General features: G+C 40.5%; 1 protein-coding gene across 1 annotated transcript in view; it reads left to right on the top strand.

Moving 5' to 3' along the window:
- Positions 1–16,426, top strand: part of LOC104164821 (CUGBP Elav-like family member 2) — a gene marked incomplete at its 3' end in the record, with an annotated part of 79,857 nt that overhangs the window by 14,859 nt on the left and 48,572 nt on the right. The window lies entirely within an intron of this gene.

Below are 16,426 nucleotides of genomic sequence, written 5' to 3'. Positions count from 1 at the left end.
AAATTCCAATACTTAATGTCTTTTTCGTCATCCAGGGCATGTAAAGAGATCATCCACTTATGCCCTGTGTGGTTAAGAAAACCAAGAATTGCTCACTTATTGAAGTAGCTAGGATGTGTTTCAAAGTGCATACATGTTAGCTTGCGGAGGAAGGAGGAGTGAACATTAAGATTAATTCCAATGAAAATATTTTTGTGGGAATAGATTGCTCAGTGAATATAGATCATCTACAGCTGATAGAATAGTGATATAAGCCTGTTTATGTGTTTTATTAGATCAGTAAACTATTTATATGAAAATGGAGGTGTTTGGATAGTGCAAACAGCTCTTTCAGAGGACCTTTGCTTAGGGACGAGGAATGATTTAGCCACTTATAAACACTTCTGTTTCTCTTTCACGTGAAAGTGCTCTCTCACTGAAATTATTAAAGAAAACATTTTTCAACTCTGAAGTATTGCTGATATTTTGGCAGTGGTTGTGGCCGGTAGTTCAAGTGATGGGAACTGCTGAGTGCTTGGAATTTAAACAACTTGTGTTGACTTTGTGGTAAAAGAAATTTTATGCCTGGTCGGGACATAAAACTTGGACCCACATGGTTTTCTGGGTTTGAGGTACGATGGTACCTGAACGTGCCTGGAGCCAGGGCTCAGCGTCCCTGGCTGCTCGTGGCTGAGCTGCTGTGGCCTTGGTCAAGAGCGGTGGCCTTTAGATCAGGCAAGAGACTTCATGTTCCAGGATGCAAAGGCCTTAGGTTTGGAGATCTAACTTAACTAAAAAAAGACCTGCTAGTTCATCCAGCTTGTTGTCTGCCAAATCCATGCTTGTTCTGTTTAGTGCATTCCTAAATGTTTTGTTCAATTTTATTTGGAAGTAGACCATGGGATGCTGTTTCCAAGTCCCCCCCTCCGCCAAGATTAAATGTTTTATTATTGTACTGTAAACACACACAGCCCTAATATTTTTTTTTTTTTTTGGTGCCCCCACTTTATTTATTTTCTGTTGTATAATCCCTGTTCTGTGCTAATACTGATGAATGAAAGGGATGTATTTTCTGTCATGTAAAATAGTACTGGGGGTAAACTCTGCCTAAGATTTTGGCTGACCCCCTTATCAGGTTTAGCTCAAAAATTAATTTGTCATTACCAGGTGCTATGCGCTAAGCTTTATTGGCATAGAGGAGCGCCACATACTGTATGTTCTTTGGAAGGAAAAAAAAGTGGTCATGTAATCACTAAGACAGTAAACAGTCATTTCCAATCTAGTAATATTTTATATGAACTGGCACTGTATGTTGTATATCATCCATCTTGCTAATCCTTGTTCCACATTGCCTCCCACTTGAGGCCAAGAACATTACAGCTGTGCCAGAGAGTGGGTGGAAAAATAGCCTTATTATTAACCTAAGTTGAAAACATAATGGCTTTTTGAATGTCTTCATTCACAGATGCAGTCATACTAAAATATTAATACCCTTAAGTACAGAGAAACAGAACTTCCATTTAAAATCCATTGTCCATGTGTGTTGCAAAAGTGAAAGCCTTAAAAAAGTGTTGTGAATGCCCTGTACTTTTTGTTTTGTGTTTTAGCTTGTAAATTCCAGTATTCTATAATAAAGAAGCCAAAATATTCTTCAGAGCAGGTTTTGAGCAATGTTACTGCCATCACTAGCATTATCTTGTGGTAAATGAAAGAAGAGTCTCCAGTCTTCCGTTTGTCTTAAAACAGAGGTAATAATTAAATGGATATTGAAACACAGATAATGACTTTTTAGTACCATGATCAAGCAGAGTCGCATTGGCAATGTCGGTGTTAGTTTAAATCTCAAACCCAGTAAGATGAGAAGTATTCAAGATGCATGTGTTTTCTGTGAGCAACCATCATGAAGAGTAGAGGAGAAAACTGCAAGCCTCACCTAACTAATCTTCATAGCACCCCAGCATCCTTGATTTACAAGCAGAAATGTGCGACCTAGCAAGGAAAACTGAGTAAATCTGCAGCACAGCATCACTGAAAAGCCACAGGAAAAGGAGATGATGCTGATCTTCAGCTATAGTTGTGGTTTGCCTTTCCTAGGTCTGTAAGTCATGTTTGCATATATCTTCCCAGGTAAAATATGAATCTTCCACAAACGTCTTTGGGAGGTGTAGGAGTTGCTCTTGAATAGTATTCAGAAAAAAAAAAAAAAAAAGAAATAAATCTTGACCGTACTAATTTATGACTAGCATGAAAAAAATGTGTCCCCTTTTAAAAAGAAAAAAAAAAAAAGGATTCAAACCTACAGTGTATCAAACCATGTGTTGTAAATCAGCCTAATTGTTTTAGAATTCAGAAGTGTTTCATCATTTTAAATTAGGCTTGTCTGATATTTAGTTCCACATTTTTGATAACTCTGCAGGACTAATATGTAGCCTGTTGTTATACATGAAAAGCTTTTTTTATCCTATCTTTTAAGACAGATGGAATGAGAGGAGGTTGACAAGTAATCTCTTAGTTATCTCTGTGTCAAAGCTTATGATATGCACTACAGTGAAAATGTGCAATATGCAGTTCCAGAAATAATTTTGTTATACATTAAAGTTTATCTCTCTTTCATACAAAATGCAAGAGTGAGTAATGCTGCAGTGTGATGGAGGATTTCGAATTGCTTGGAAATACCTTTAAGTTTGCCCTAATGAGGCTTAGCAGGAGCCAAAATACTGTATGAGATATGGGTCCCAATCTTACCAGGACTTCCCTCCAAGCACATCCTTATTCCCCTATCCCACATCTGAAGTGGGAAAAGAAATTTCGCATTTTTGGGACATCATTTTGCAGTTTCCCTGTTGACTCACTACACTGGATAAATACAAGTCATCTATGAGTAGGGATGTTTTTGTGAAAAGACCAGGCAATGCTTGTTTGCAGTAAGAACTGATGGTTGCAGAGTTCATTTGACAATCTAACCTTAACCCACCATTCCTCAGCTCTCCTTCAGGAAAAGTTTGCATAGTTTTTGCCTAACATAGATATTTTAAGTGATAATAACATGTTGAATAAAAGACAAGGGCACACTGTAACATTAACTAAAGGATACTGCTACCAAAATATTATGATTGTTCAGGTTGATCTTCATGCAAAAGGAACACTGATTAAAAGAACGAACCTTTTGTCAGAGAAGGAGCAGAGGTTGAAGACAAAATACTGTACAAGGACCCCTTGGATTTATTTTTTTTATAGCTTTCAAATAAGACTGGGGACTTTGTTCTAAAGCTCTGTGAGTTTTTTGGTAGCGAAGTACCGTTAAGCTGCACATCCGTGATATTTTGTTGGACGTGTTCCTGTGGCTGCCATGGTGACCTGCGGAGAACGCTGTACAGAATCATGCTACTCCAAATGTGATTAGATGCATTCAGGATCCGCATGCTATTGATGCCAAGGAACACTGAATAGTTTCATCTACTTTGCAGACAAGCTTCAGTGTAAGCCCTCCTGCCACTGCCTGCTCAAGGCCACCTTTGACAGCCGCAGGAGCCAACACATAGCTGTTTAGGCACTCGTTTTGTTCCTTTTCTCTGTTTTTCCTTCTCCCTGTGATTAAGTTGCCAGTCATCCAGCTTCTTTCTCTTCTTGTCTTGATAAGTTGCCAATCATTTCATACAGCCTATACCTCTCTAGCCAAGTATTTCTCTTGTCATAACTTGGAAACAGGCTGCTGGAGATTTATTTTAAATCTTGGTCTGATTAAATGCCACATCTTGATCGTTGGAGAGCCATAGGGCCTATATATTATGATACTATCTTGTTTGGACTGCTTGAACAGGTATTAATTAGAGGACTTGAGATGTGTCCCATGGTTCATCCAACACACTCTCGATATTCCCTTCCCTTAATAGATATTAAATATTGGTGAACAGATTTTTTTACTCAGTTTTCCAGGTCATACATGGTTGATAGTAGCAAGAAAGAAACCATCAATTGCATGAAGACTTCTGGGGGGAATAATGTATTTATTTGTATGATACATGGGTTTTTACTGTTTTGCTCTGGTTATTGAATAATTTATACAAAGATTGCAAAGTAGTAGTTTTATTTGGGAAGGTTTTCAAGAAATAAATAGAAATGGGAAATTAAGCAAAGATGAAAGTGTTTACTGTGAAAAGTGTCTTTAAAATTAATGTTTGTGAGATTATGAAATAGTTTTCTGGGGGAATTATGGGAAGCCTGATTCTGGGAAACCTACAGATAGGAACAGATAAAACTTTGGAAGAATTACATGTGGAAGCGTAATGTCCTCTCTGGGAGGGGAGCTTAGCTGAATTTTCCTGCCTCTAACAGTTTTATAATTCTATTAAAACTGCTTTCCTAGATTTGCAAGATAACATTTTCCCCCAGTATTTATACTTCATTAGCTCATTTTCCAGTTACAAGGAGAAGACTGTACAAATCATCTTAGCTTTCCTCTCTCATATTTGAAGTACATGTGTTACACGTCTATTCAGCATCTCCCTTCATTGATTTTGCATTAGTTAATCATCAGACAAAATAAAGAAGAATAATAATAAACTGGAATAACAATCTCTTACCACAAGTATTTTCCTTGCTCCTCTGAGGCTGCCCAAGCAAAGGGAAACATGAGCTGTAATTATTCATTAGGACACTTTTTATTTGTACACTGTTAGTCTGTGCAAAACAAGATACTGTACAAGGGGCAAACATGAGTCAGGCTGGGAGGCTGTTGTGAGATACCTCTCAAATATCTTTGATTTTGAGCTTTCTGAGCATGAATCCCACACACAAAGTGTGTTCTTCGCTCTCGTTGCTTGTGCTCATTAAGTGCTGCCATTTATTTTTGTGTGTCTACACAAATATATGGCTTTATTACTAAAGTGGTTTGTTTATCTTTGCTGCTGCTGCATTTATTTTAGCACTCATCTAAACAATTAATTAGGGAAACACTTGAGTGCCAAATACACTTCTTCAGATAGCACTCAGTTGTTTTTTTCTGTTTCCAGGAGCATCGAGCATTTAAAAAAAGCATCATTTGTGGTTTTTTCCTAACCATGTCTTTTTCCCCCTTGTTTGAAACTTCCACAGGTAGAGTATATTGCTTTGAAAGATCATGGGCCTTTTTGAGAGTTCAAAGCCAAGTAAAGATGATGCTTAAAGTTCAAAGGCTCTGTGGAGTTGTATCTTCATCTGCATACATTTTTTTCAACCAACTAGAAAGATAGAAGAGTTGCCGGGAATTTCTTCTATTTCTTTTTTATTATTATTATTATAAAAAAAGGCTTAATTGAGGAATAAATGTGTCACTGCTAACAAGTTCAGGGAAAGTGAAGCTCCTTAGATGAAACACTGCTTGAAGGTGTACACAGTGTAGGAAAGATTTGACATGTGCTGTGACCCTGTGAGACTGAAACTCTGAATGCCTAGAAATCAATACGAGCTATGTAAGGGTTCTAATGTTAAAGTCAAGAAAGAATTGAGTGTTTGACTGCATCTTGAGCAAATGGAGCAGGGCGTATGATGTATTGAGACAATGGACTTAGACCCAAGTTTTAAAGATGGGGAAAAGTAACACATTTCTAAGAAAAAAAGTTTTCAAATAGATGAAAATTAGCTCCTTGAACATAGTGTGTGTATTGTAGCAAATCATGACTCAGAGTGGAGGCTTTGTCAGTTCTGTGACCGGCAGAGAATGAAGCCCCCTGTTAGGTGACTTGGCCAAAAGCAGTAAAATACAGGGTTTGGGGGGTGTTGGGGGCAACAGGTCTTCGTTGATTCAAGTTCAGGGCACTTTGAGGCAATATTTAACCTAGAATTTCTTCCCGTGCTGCTTAAGCACTCCTTAAGCCAGCTCAAAAGTCTTGTATTGATTTCTTCCATTTCCTACAAGCAAACTTTTGGAGGAAGCATGCCAGACTTTAGTGGGTTAGATGGAAGGAGCACTTGCAAGTATTGCTCTGCCGTTACTTACATTGCTATTAATGCAGTATCTTTTTACCTCACTTTTTCTTTTTTTCCTTTTTTAATGGTTTCTTCACAGTATTCCTTTGAGCTCAGGACATTTTATTCTTTCCATTTTACAAGGAGAAGCTAGGGCACAGGGAGATTAAAGTCCAGATTGTTCAAAAGCATTTAGGCATTGAAAGATTCAGATTGGCATTGAACATTATTTTCAGAACAACTTCAATACCTTATTCCTAGAAATGGATTATCCAAGGTCAGATTTTAGATTCTCTTGCAAAAATGGTATCCAAGTCTTCCAAATCCAGGTAAGTGTTGAAACCAACCCATACACTGTGTTCTTACCAAGTTTCTGGGAAAGAGACAGGGTTGGGGTTTTGTTGTTCTTTTTTTAACGGATTTTGATTAAGTGTCAGCAATAGCAATCTGTCCACCCTGTGCCTTCTTTTATAACTCCTTCTCCCTGGACCTTTTCCTCTTTTATCTCTTTGTACTCCTAGGCCTGGCTTTTCCTATGCTGTCTTTAGAAGACACAAGCTCAGAGTTTTAGAGATGTCAGGGCTGTGGGTGGATAGGTCGTCTTGTAATACTGAAGAAATGCCTGGGATTTAAACTAAAGTTCATCATGTCAAATACATCAGGACTGGATAAACTGTAACTTAAAAAATGCATCATAATATCAGCTTTTGAATTCTTAAATTTCTTAATAGATTTCTGAAAACAAGGTGTGATTCTTATTATCTTGCATGTCTGTAGCAACATGGACCATGCTGAGATTTTAATGTCTCTGGTTCTGTTTCCAAAAAAAAAAAAAAAAAAAAAAAAAGATTAATTGCTGTGTTCTTGCTATGAAAAAACTCATCTTGTGTGTGAAATTTGCCAGTGAATGAGAGCTGGTTCCCAACTGATGAGTGCAACAATAAAACAGTAATTTAACTGGTGTTGTCTGCTAAAGTTAAATAAGCTTGCAATGTATTTCTGAGGAAGTTAAGCTATGTTAGCAGGGGTGTTGTGGCGAAGGCACTTAAATTCCTTCATTGCCATTTCACAGAATCACAGGCTGGCTGAGGTTGGGAGGGACCTCTGGGATTCATCTCATCCAACCCCTGCTCAAGGCAGGGACACCTACAGCAGATTGTTCAGGGCTGTCTCCAGGCAGGATTTTAATATTTCCAGGGATGGAGAGTCCACAACCTCTCTGGGCAAACTGTGCCAGCATTTGATCACCCTTACAGTTAAAATGTTTTTCCTTATTTTTAAATGGAATTTCCTGTATTTTAATTTGTGCCCGTGGCCTCTTGTCCTGTCACTGGGCACCACTGAGAAGGCTCCATCTTCTTTACTTCCTCCCCATCAGGTATTTGTACACATTGATGAGATCCTCCTGAGCCTTTTCTTCTCCAGGCTGAACAATCCCAGCTCTCTCAGTCTCTCTTCATATGAGAGATTCTGCAGTGCCTTCATCACCTTCACGACCGTTCACTGGACTCCCTCCAGTATGTCCACATCTCTCTTGTACTGGGGACCCGAGATGTGTCTCAGCAGGGCTGAGCAGAGGGCAAGGATCGCCTCCATCGACCTGCTGGCAGTGCTCTGCCTGGTGCAGCCCAGGACGCCATTGACATTTAACCAGTGAAAATAATTTCCAATACAGAATGTAGGTTTTTCGTAGTGACAGTGTAGGTTTATAAATTGCAATTAACTCTCAAAGATTTTAAGATTTTAGACGGAAAATTTTATTGTAAAGCTATGCTATTCTGAGTATTTTTCACTACAGAGTTGCCTCCTAGTTGAACTAGGACTTGAGTGGCTTCTCAAGAGTCGCAGTGCAATTAGAAGTTTCATCAGAGCAGTGATCTGGAAGTCTTATCAGGAAAAAAGAGTCTTCAGTGATCTTTCTCAAGCATTCAAGTGAAAGTAAACGTAGAAGAAAATCCAGGACTATAAGATGTGTGTGCTAGGAAGTTTGATTTGCTACTGGTGAATATTGGCGTTGGAGACTGTAGGGCTTTTGAAATGTCATTAGGGAAAAATGTGTCCCTGCCTACATTAATTTATGTAAACATGATCTTTGTAGAGTCTTTTTGAATTGAAACACAGCATCACACCAGTTTTCTGCTGTAAGGATGGATTAATAAGGGAGGACATCTTAATTTTTCATTTCCCTTTTTTTTAGCATCTGTGCTCTGAACCCTCTTTCTGTACTATATCCAAAGATGCATTTAGCAGATGGACAAACTTAGGAGTTAACTTGCACAGAGGACGTGTTAATTCATTTCAAAGCCAGTAAACTCAAATCAGTAATTGTTACCTGGCCAAGGAAAAAGGAAACAATGACCATCTGCTAGGAAGGAAAGAGTAAGGATTTGTATGAGGGGAGAAGAAAGTGAATTAAAGATTAAGGAGAATTAGAGTGAGAATAAGAAGGAAAAGAAGAAAAGAAAAGGTAAAGGGGAAATGAGGCATAAGAAATAAGTGATAACTTGTGTTGTAGAAGAAATAAGTGATTATTTGTGCTGTAGTTTCATTTAGATGTCCCCCTCAAATTCAAGATTTCTTTGTGATGCAATAAAAATACTGACAGGCCTTGTTTAGAATGATTTCCAGTTTAAAAAAAATATTCCTTGTTTCTCCTGTATTTTGTATATATTCTTTTGTGTGTTTTACAGGTGGGAAGTACTGTGACTTCCCATGGGAGACCTCTGACAGAGCTAGAGACTGGAATACCATCTTCCCACCCTCTCCCCCTGCTGTCCTGCTTACTTGAGAATTATTTTTTTTTCCAAAAGCTCTGACAGGCAGTTTTTGTTGTAAACCGTCTGGACTGATGTATAAGATTCCAATTATTCTCGACTCCTGAGATCTAGAAATGTGAACAGACCAAACACGAACTTGACAAGAGGCACTGAGCAGCTGCTTTGATTTTCTTGCTGGTGTTGATTGACTGACAGCCTTCCATCTCACAGGGCTGGGAAAGCAATGACTCTCCCAAGGGATTTACACTCGGTGGGTACTGGGAGGGGCTGACAGAGGAGGATCATCCCAGGCCAGGCCAGTGATGGTGTTTCCATCAACCTGCAGATCAGGGTGTTGATGCAGTACTGATGTGCGGGTCCAATGCCACTGACTGCTCACCTGTATCTTCACATCATTTGCTGAGTTTATGTTTCGATGTCTTTCAGCCACTAGTCAGCCCAGACCATTACAGCTCAGCTTACATCCCAGCGTGCAGTGACGGTTTCTTTAGGGACAGATTAGTTAGTAATGACATGAAATTGCCTTGATGCTATAAACTTGATTTGCATGTATTTATTTACCCTGCCACTACATATATAACCTAATTCTGCATCTGCTTTTTTTCCGTCCTTTATCACCATCTAGTGCAAATATCAAATGAGTATTACCAAGCTGCAGTTGTGGAAGTTGGCTCCTTTCTTCAAAAGTAAACCAGAGAGTACCAGCGTGCTGGCCATTCACTTCCCAGTCATTACGCAGTCAGCAGGAGAGTTCAGGAATTTGCAAAAGCTGTCATTGTTCTATATGAAAAAATGTACATTGAATTTCTTCAGATACTTTTATAGCTATTAGCCATTTAAAACTGTTTAATGTAAGTGGCTTATTTCAGAGAGCAAGAGAAGCAGATTCTGGCAATTTTACCCTTGATATCTTTTCTATCTGTGTCACACTTTAGTCCAAATTTACATAATAATGGGTAGGGAAGTGTTGTGGCACACAAACTGGTGCATATTAGTTCTTAGTTGCTTTCCCAAAAGGCTTGAAAATGCAGCAGATTTAATCTAGGTCAAAAAAAAAAAAAAAAAGAAAAAAAGAAAAAAAAAACACTTCCATTTTGTAGGCAGAGGACATTTATAGAGAGCATTTGTATTCACAAGGGTACGGGAATGACAGAGTGCGACTCCTCCAAAAGAGCTCCCCGGTGCAGCTGAAGGCTGACAGCAAACTAGGACTTGTGGCCAATTAACAGAAAGGCCGTCATAACTTGCAAGGCATGGAGAGAAAAAATTGAGCTCCATGGGATCATTTTTCACTGGCCATTTACAGGGCTGTTACGGACCTGGAACATTTGTGCTTTAATGCGATAGGGGCGGTTCGGGGCACGCTGGGGCTGATGCATTGCCGCCCTGGATGTTATAACCAGGAGGAAAAATAGAGCACAGGGTGGAATTTGGCACATCCCGGTTGTGAATCCTTCTCACATGTGAGCCCCTGCCTACATTCAGCTAATGTATTAATATTAGAAGTGGCATCGCTGTAATGTGTGCTGTCATTAGAGTGGCGATGCAGTTTCCTGGCTGGTGACAGGATTGGTAATACGGTTTCCATCAGGGTGCCAATTATATCAAACTATTAGCAAACCTGAGCTAATTGGGAGGCGGCATCGTTAAAGGTTGATTTCTGCAGTATATGGCAATTCTATCAGGGATTGCTTCAGGAGTGAATCATTGCCATCGTACTCTCGAGTGACTCCATATACAGTAGAGCAAGAAGATGGTGCAGGTAGGAAGCAAAATGCATCCCTGCCTTAGCCATTTTCTTTTTCTGTTGAACAGAATTACAGAAATAGTTGGATTTTTATTTCTGGAAATGATTTTTGCTTTCCTTTGTCAGGAATGTCTGTATTTGCTATTCAGGCAGTTCATGTTTTCCTCTCTTTTTGTACGGAATCACTCAACCAAAATCCCCAAGACTTGAAACACCTCTCCTAATGCTGGGCTGCTGTCTTCCATGCAGGTTACCTAGTTGCACTAAAATCTGTAGTACAGAAGAAATGCTGGACAAGGCTCCCATTGCAGTGCACCAAATTTAACGAATATGAAAAAGGTTGATGCCCAACCACGCACGTGAACTCCTGTAACAATAGGTCTTTTTAGTAGCTTTAGTGGAAGAGAATTTTTGGTATCTTTGTCGGCTTTTGGAAAATGACGGTGTAGGTCATGGTGGGTTTGTTTGCAAATCACACTGTCCAGGCAGTTGTTTGATTTACGGAGCACGTATTTCAGCGTTTGGGTGAACAGCTGGAATGCAAGAGACCCTTTTAAAAGGCAGCCCTGTTAAATTGCAGTTTAATGTTTAAATTTTGATAGTGGAAGAGTGAATGTGGAAATCAGGAGAGGAACATTGAGGCGGGGGGGGAGGAGGAAAAGAAATCCTCCTTAACTTAAACTAGCTTGAACTGTACTGGATTGACAAGAAGCTACCTGTCCCCATTGAGATTCCAAGCTTGTATGAAGCCAGCACCTGTTCTGCTTGCAAATGCACACACAAAAGTGAGCTTCATTCACAGAAAGAAAGAAACATAGCGGGACTTCACTCATTTAGCCTTCCAGGGCCTTCAGTCCCTTGATCTGCCAGCCCCTTAGAATTCAAACGCAGCCTTTAAAGGAATTTTCAATTCACAACATGATGACTTTGTTGATGTCCTGAATGTGAATGTATTTTGAATTGAATTTGTCTGCTAGGATTCCATTACTTGCTAAAAGAATACAGAGTTCAATCATCAGATAATCATTATAGCTGTTTTGAAGTGTTTATTTTATTAGTCTAGAAGGTAAAGCAAATTTCATACTTTTAAGTTGTTGCAGGCTTTGCAGGCGCACTGATAAGCTCTTGTATTTCTGTACCCTATGGTTAGGGTTCAGATACTGGCAGCAGGTGATAATACGCACAACACAGGAGAGATCCAAACTGACAAATTTTGACAGTTGAAAACTATAGAAACTCATAAATCAGACTGACGAATATGAGGGGTTTTTTTCCTCCTATATCTTTTCTCTTTTAATTCCCAAAAGTTAAATTTTCAGGCCTGGGAAATTGCGGCACATTTTTCTTCAAGCAAATCAAAACCTCAGAGCATCTTGTATAATGACATGTTTTAATTCCTGTCCACATCCAAGGGTTATTTTCTCATATTAATGCACACATGCAACTCCTGGTAACTTTAACCTAGGAACTGTATATTCAGTTTAGGGAGCTCTAAGAGACTTTTTCGCACCCGAAGCGAGATGGAGGTTGCCGTATTCATTCAAGCATGAAATCTTGGCTGAGAGATTAAGCCTCTTACACAGATCCCAGTGCCATTAAAGGCCAGCGAGGATTGTGTAAGCCACATCTCCGAGTGGAGGAGAGCTTCCTTTTGTTAGTTGTTCAAAATTAGGAATGTAAACAGCTCTCACTGAGTAATTAGTCTGTGTTTGAATTGGGAGAAAATTATAAAAATAATGACATGACAGAGCTCCTAGCGATGTTATGTGGCTATATCTTACAGCTTAACAAAGCTGTGTCTGGTCTGCTGGGTGGATGGGGGCAAGGGTTTCACAGGTAGCTAATTTGGGTCGTAGAGCAGAAGTCACATGGGAGGAGAAGCCCTGTTGCAAGAGGTCACTAACAGCTCTTTGAAAAAATCCTCTTGCCCATAGGAGGAATGGTGTTTTTTGAAGTTTCGTGGTGAAAACTCTGCAATTTGTTGTAATCCCACAATGTGCACAAATGTCCTCCAGAAGCCCAGGTTCACTGTCAGCAGGAATTCATGGGTACAGTGGTCTGAGAGTCCTCACCGTTTGCTCTTTTTTTGCCCATCCCTAACTTCTAAGTGGTTGCCTTAGTGAAGCCGTGGCTGCCTGATCCCCATGTAATCCATCGCTGCCATCTTTGACAGTGAGTCAAGCAAAGCTGTTTCTAGCCATACGGGAGGCTGTTTGCCCCTGTCGGTGTCTTGCTAAACAGGTTTCTGTGGAAATTAAATAAATAAAATCTCCACCACTGGTGCTAATTGGTGCCTTTGGCAGCCTGAGCAGGGGCTTGTGAATTGAATGTGTCATGGAGCATTGAATGTGTCAACTCTCTCCCAATGGCTGAGACCTTGAGGTCTTTTTCTGGCACTAAATTTCCTTTGAAAGAAGAAAAAGAAAAAAGAGAGAGAGAGAGAGAAAACAAGCTGAAATAAGAGATCTTTTCCCTTTTTTTTAAATGAGGTGTTGAAGTTGGGCATTGTAGTGTACACGCTGTGGTGTTTTTTTCTCATCAGATGCTTTGAGAAGTAGGGCTGGTTTCTGCCTTTGTTTCTCAGGCATCCCATTTGTTGCTATTAGATGCTGTGCAGCACGGGGTGGCAGGTTTTATTCAGTCTGTTCAAGCATCTGGCAGGATAGCCATGAAGTTGTTGCCGATGTCCTTAAGGGACTGTAGGGATCCGCATGATTCATTCAGTATTTTTTCTAGGTACAAAGAAGAAATGTCTTACGCTGTAGTAAATACGGTTCCAAGTAGAGCACAACCAGCTTACCAAAACACAGGAGATTTGCTGCTTTGGAGGCACTGACTGGCAGCACAAGCTCCTGTTCCTTTGATCGAGAAGATACTAACCCACATGGAGTTAAACTGTATTTCAGGCTACTGAGGATCGGCAGAACCATGTCCACAAACCAATTCACCTTTTAAGTTGTCCTGAGTAGGAGGGGAGAAGGTTATCACCGTCAGGCTTTGAGTTATTTGGATGTCAGAAATGTTTAGTTGTGGTTCAAGCTGCTGTCAAGTTTGTTGGTGATGAAGCTAAGATTATGTGTTCGGGGGGCTGGAGAGGGGAGAGTTGGGGTTTTTTTAATTTTCTCTTAGCAGGAAACGTACTTTTTCTTTTCCAGTGGTGTCACTGATTTGTTTTTGGCAATATTACATTTTCTTAGGGAAAATGGAGGAAGGAAAGTCGTTTCCTAGTTGTATTTCAGCAGGGGCCAGCTACCAGTCCTAAAGCACAGATTAGCCTTGTCCTTTTACACAGACGTCTTCCCTTCCAATGTTTTTGCAGAAAGGACTGAATTTGGTACTTTCTCCTACGGGATGTAGTACTGAGCCAAAGGGATTTACACTGGAGGCATCTTCAAAGCTGGCCTGTTGGAGCCGCAGTGGTTTGAGTAACTTGACAGCGAGCACCTCTGGAAAGCCCAGAGGTTTCCTTCGGGACCATGTGCACTTCTGCCTTTTCTGTTCTTCTGAGTTTTCTTGCTTTCTTTTTATACTTCAGCCCTGACCTCTTTAGCAGATAGCTTCAGAATCAGGTGTCCACAACCGGTGCCCATGCTCTCCTCAAACCACAGCAAACCGTCTCTTCTTTTGTTGTGTTTTTTTTAAAGAAGATACAAACAAAATTAGTCCAGAGAAAGATTTTATCCATGTGCATTTTCAGATGTGTTGGGCTGTGAGCTTAGAAGTCTCCGTTTTTCTCAGGGTCTGACGACCTGCCTGAAACATCTGCATGTTTCCCATTAAGCTAGTGTTTTCTCCCAGCCCTCATTCACAGAGACATTTTTCTCTCCTGCACTATTACTTCCCAAAAAGGACTAGTTAAAGGGTATTTCACAGCATATTCCTCTTTCAAGTGCAGTTCTTTCAAGTAGTGCCAAGAATGATAAACCAATAGATTTCGAACTTCTTATCGGAATAAACCCACAGAGCTGAAATCTAAAATGAAACTCTTCGGACCCATGGTAAAGGACATCACAATTGCAAAGTCGTGACTACTGCTTGATATTTTCCCCTCTGAATCCTCTCTCCTGGGTAAAAACCTTTATATTAAAAAGCTAATAAACCAAATGAAGAAGCAATAGAAAATAGACTTTGGAGCTGGCTGGCAGGATAGAAAAATGTCACAATATTTTCTCAAAGTCACACTATTAAATGTCACAAACTTGGATTTGTTTCCCATTTTCATTCCGGAGTAAAATAATTTAAATTTGTGGAATTTTCCAGTGGAATCAAAGACTTAGAAACACTCACAGGAAGCACAAACCTTAACAGGCTGTAATACTCATCCCTGCCGAATTCTTGGCTCACTGAAATAATTATTAAACCATCTCTATTGTGAACTGTGAAATTTTAAGAAACTGGTTGGCAGTATGAAAAAATGTTTCTCTCAGCTGCGTTAAGTCTGCATTGCCTGCCTGCCTGCCTGTTGTATTGTCTGCAAGTGCTTTTCTGCGTTAGGGATAAACTCGCTGTATTCCAACTGGGAATACGTGATTACCTTTGCTTGTTATAAAGGTAATGGTCGTCGCTGGCCCGGCTGCAAAGCCGGAGGAAGGGTTCACAGTGCAATGAACAGCTTGGACCAAGCAAGAGGCAGCGGAGGGGACATTCTGGGTTCAGCCCTTCCTTCCAAGGTGTGGTATGGGCCACCTCCACATGGTTAGTTAAAATGTTTGCTGGCTGTGTTCTCCTGTGCACGCTTTCTCCTCGGTCTCCTTTGCTGTTATGAGGATGCTGCGAGGTTGAACAAAAGCAGGCGTATCTAGTGGGATGTGATGTTTCACCTTGGTCAACATTAGGGAGCCGATGCAAGCAACATCTTTGCTCACTGCTCAAAGGACAGATTATTTTATCAGTGTCACATTCCAAGGGAACACTGAGGCTCGAGATCTGGGTTTTCTTCTATTTACTGTTTGGTTTTGACATTTCTCCGGAGTTGCAATAAATCTCTGTCTGTGATTAAGAGAATAGGATTGTTTTCTGATTCATCAGTAAAATCTGCATCATCTTGTTTGATACTAAATAGGCTTTTACTTCAGTAGGCACTTGTGCCTCCCAACCAGCATTACCCAGCACATTTTTCTTCCCATAGCAACTGGGTCACCGAGCACCCCACCTGCAGCCACAGAGCTCTATAGGAGTTTTGGGGTCTCTTCCTAATGTGACATGCCTCCAAAGCAGGAGCTGCCCATGTTCACAGGACAAGGGCTGCGTTCAGCCCCACCGTATTTTCCCTACGGACAGAGTAGCAACAGATTAGTCCCTAAGGGTGTTTTTAAATGATATTGTGTTGAGCATCCCACCTGCAACGTGGATGCAAGGTCCTGCTGCAGTAAGCTCTCCACACGTGCCCCATGCATGCCTAGGAGCAGATTTCATTGCTGTGGGACATTACAGATTGCAGCAAGTCAAATCCTGGTCCTTATTTCTTTGTCCCACCCCAGTCATGTTAGAGGTCTTCCCTGAGGATCTACCTGTGAGCCCTGACCTCACCCTGGCATTGGTGCTGAGCTGCCTGGCTTGCATGTGCTGTGGGAAGAGCTACTTCAAATATTTGTAGTGGAGAAAGTGGCAGCAACCTATGTTTGGTCCCACAGACCACCTGGTTGGACCATGCTGCCAAAGGGAAAACCGAAGGATTAAGGGAACTAAAACTGCCGGCTTTACTGAAGGTTAGACAGATACAGGATGAGCAGAGCTTCAGTTAATGCTGACAACCATCACTTAATGCTGTCAACCATCAGCAGCCTCCACTGTCCCACCACTGGTGAATTCTCCTGTAGCTTCTTTTTCATTCTTGCAACTGAGATGAGCGTCCTACCTCCAGTCCTACCTGGTTTCAAATAGGGGGGAACAAACCTCAGCTCTTATATATATGGCTCTTTAAATAAGGTCCTACTTTAACCTGATTTTCTGCCTGGGATGCAACAATGAATTCCTG

Source organism: Cariama cristata, unplaced genomic scaffold, assembly GCF_000690535.1.
Source record: "Cariama cristata isolate BGI_N322 unplaced genomic scaffold, ASM69053v1 scaffold4867, whole genome shotgun sequence".
Taxonomy (NCBI): domain Eukaryota; kingdom Metazoa; phylum Chordata; class Aves; order Cariamiformes; family Cariamidae; genus Cariama; species Cariama cristata.
The sequence above is the reverse complement of the archived record's forward strand: the minus strand, read 5'-3'. Positions and strand labels throughout refer to the sequence as shown.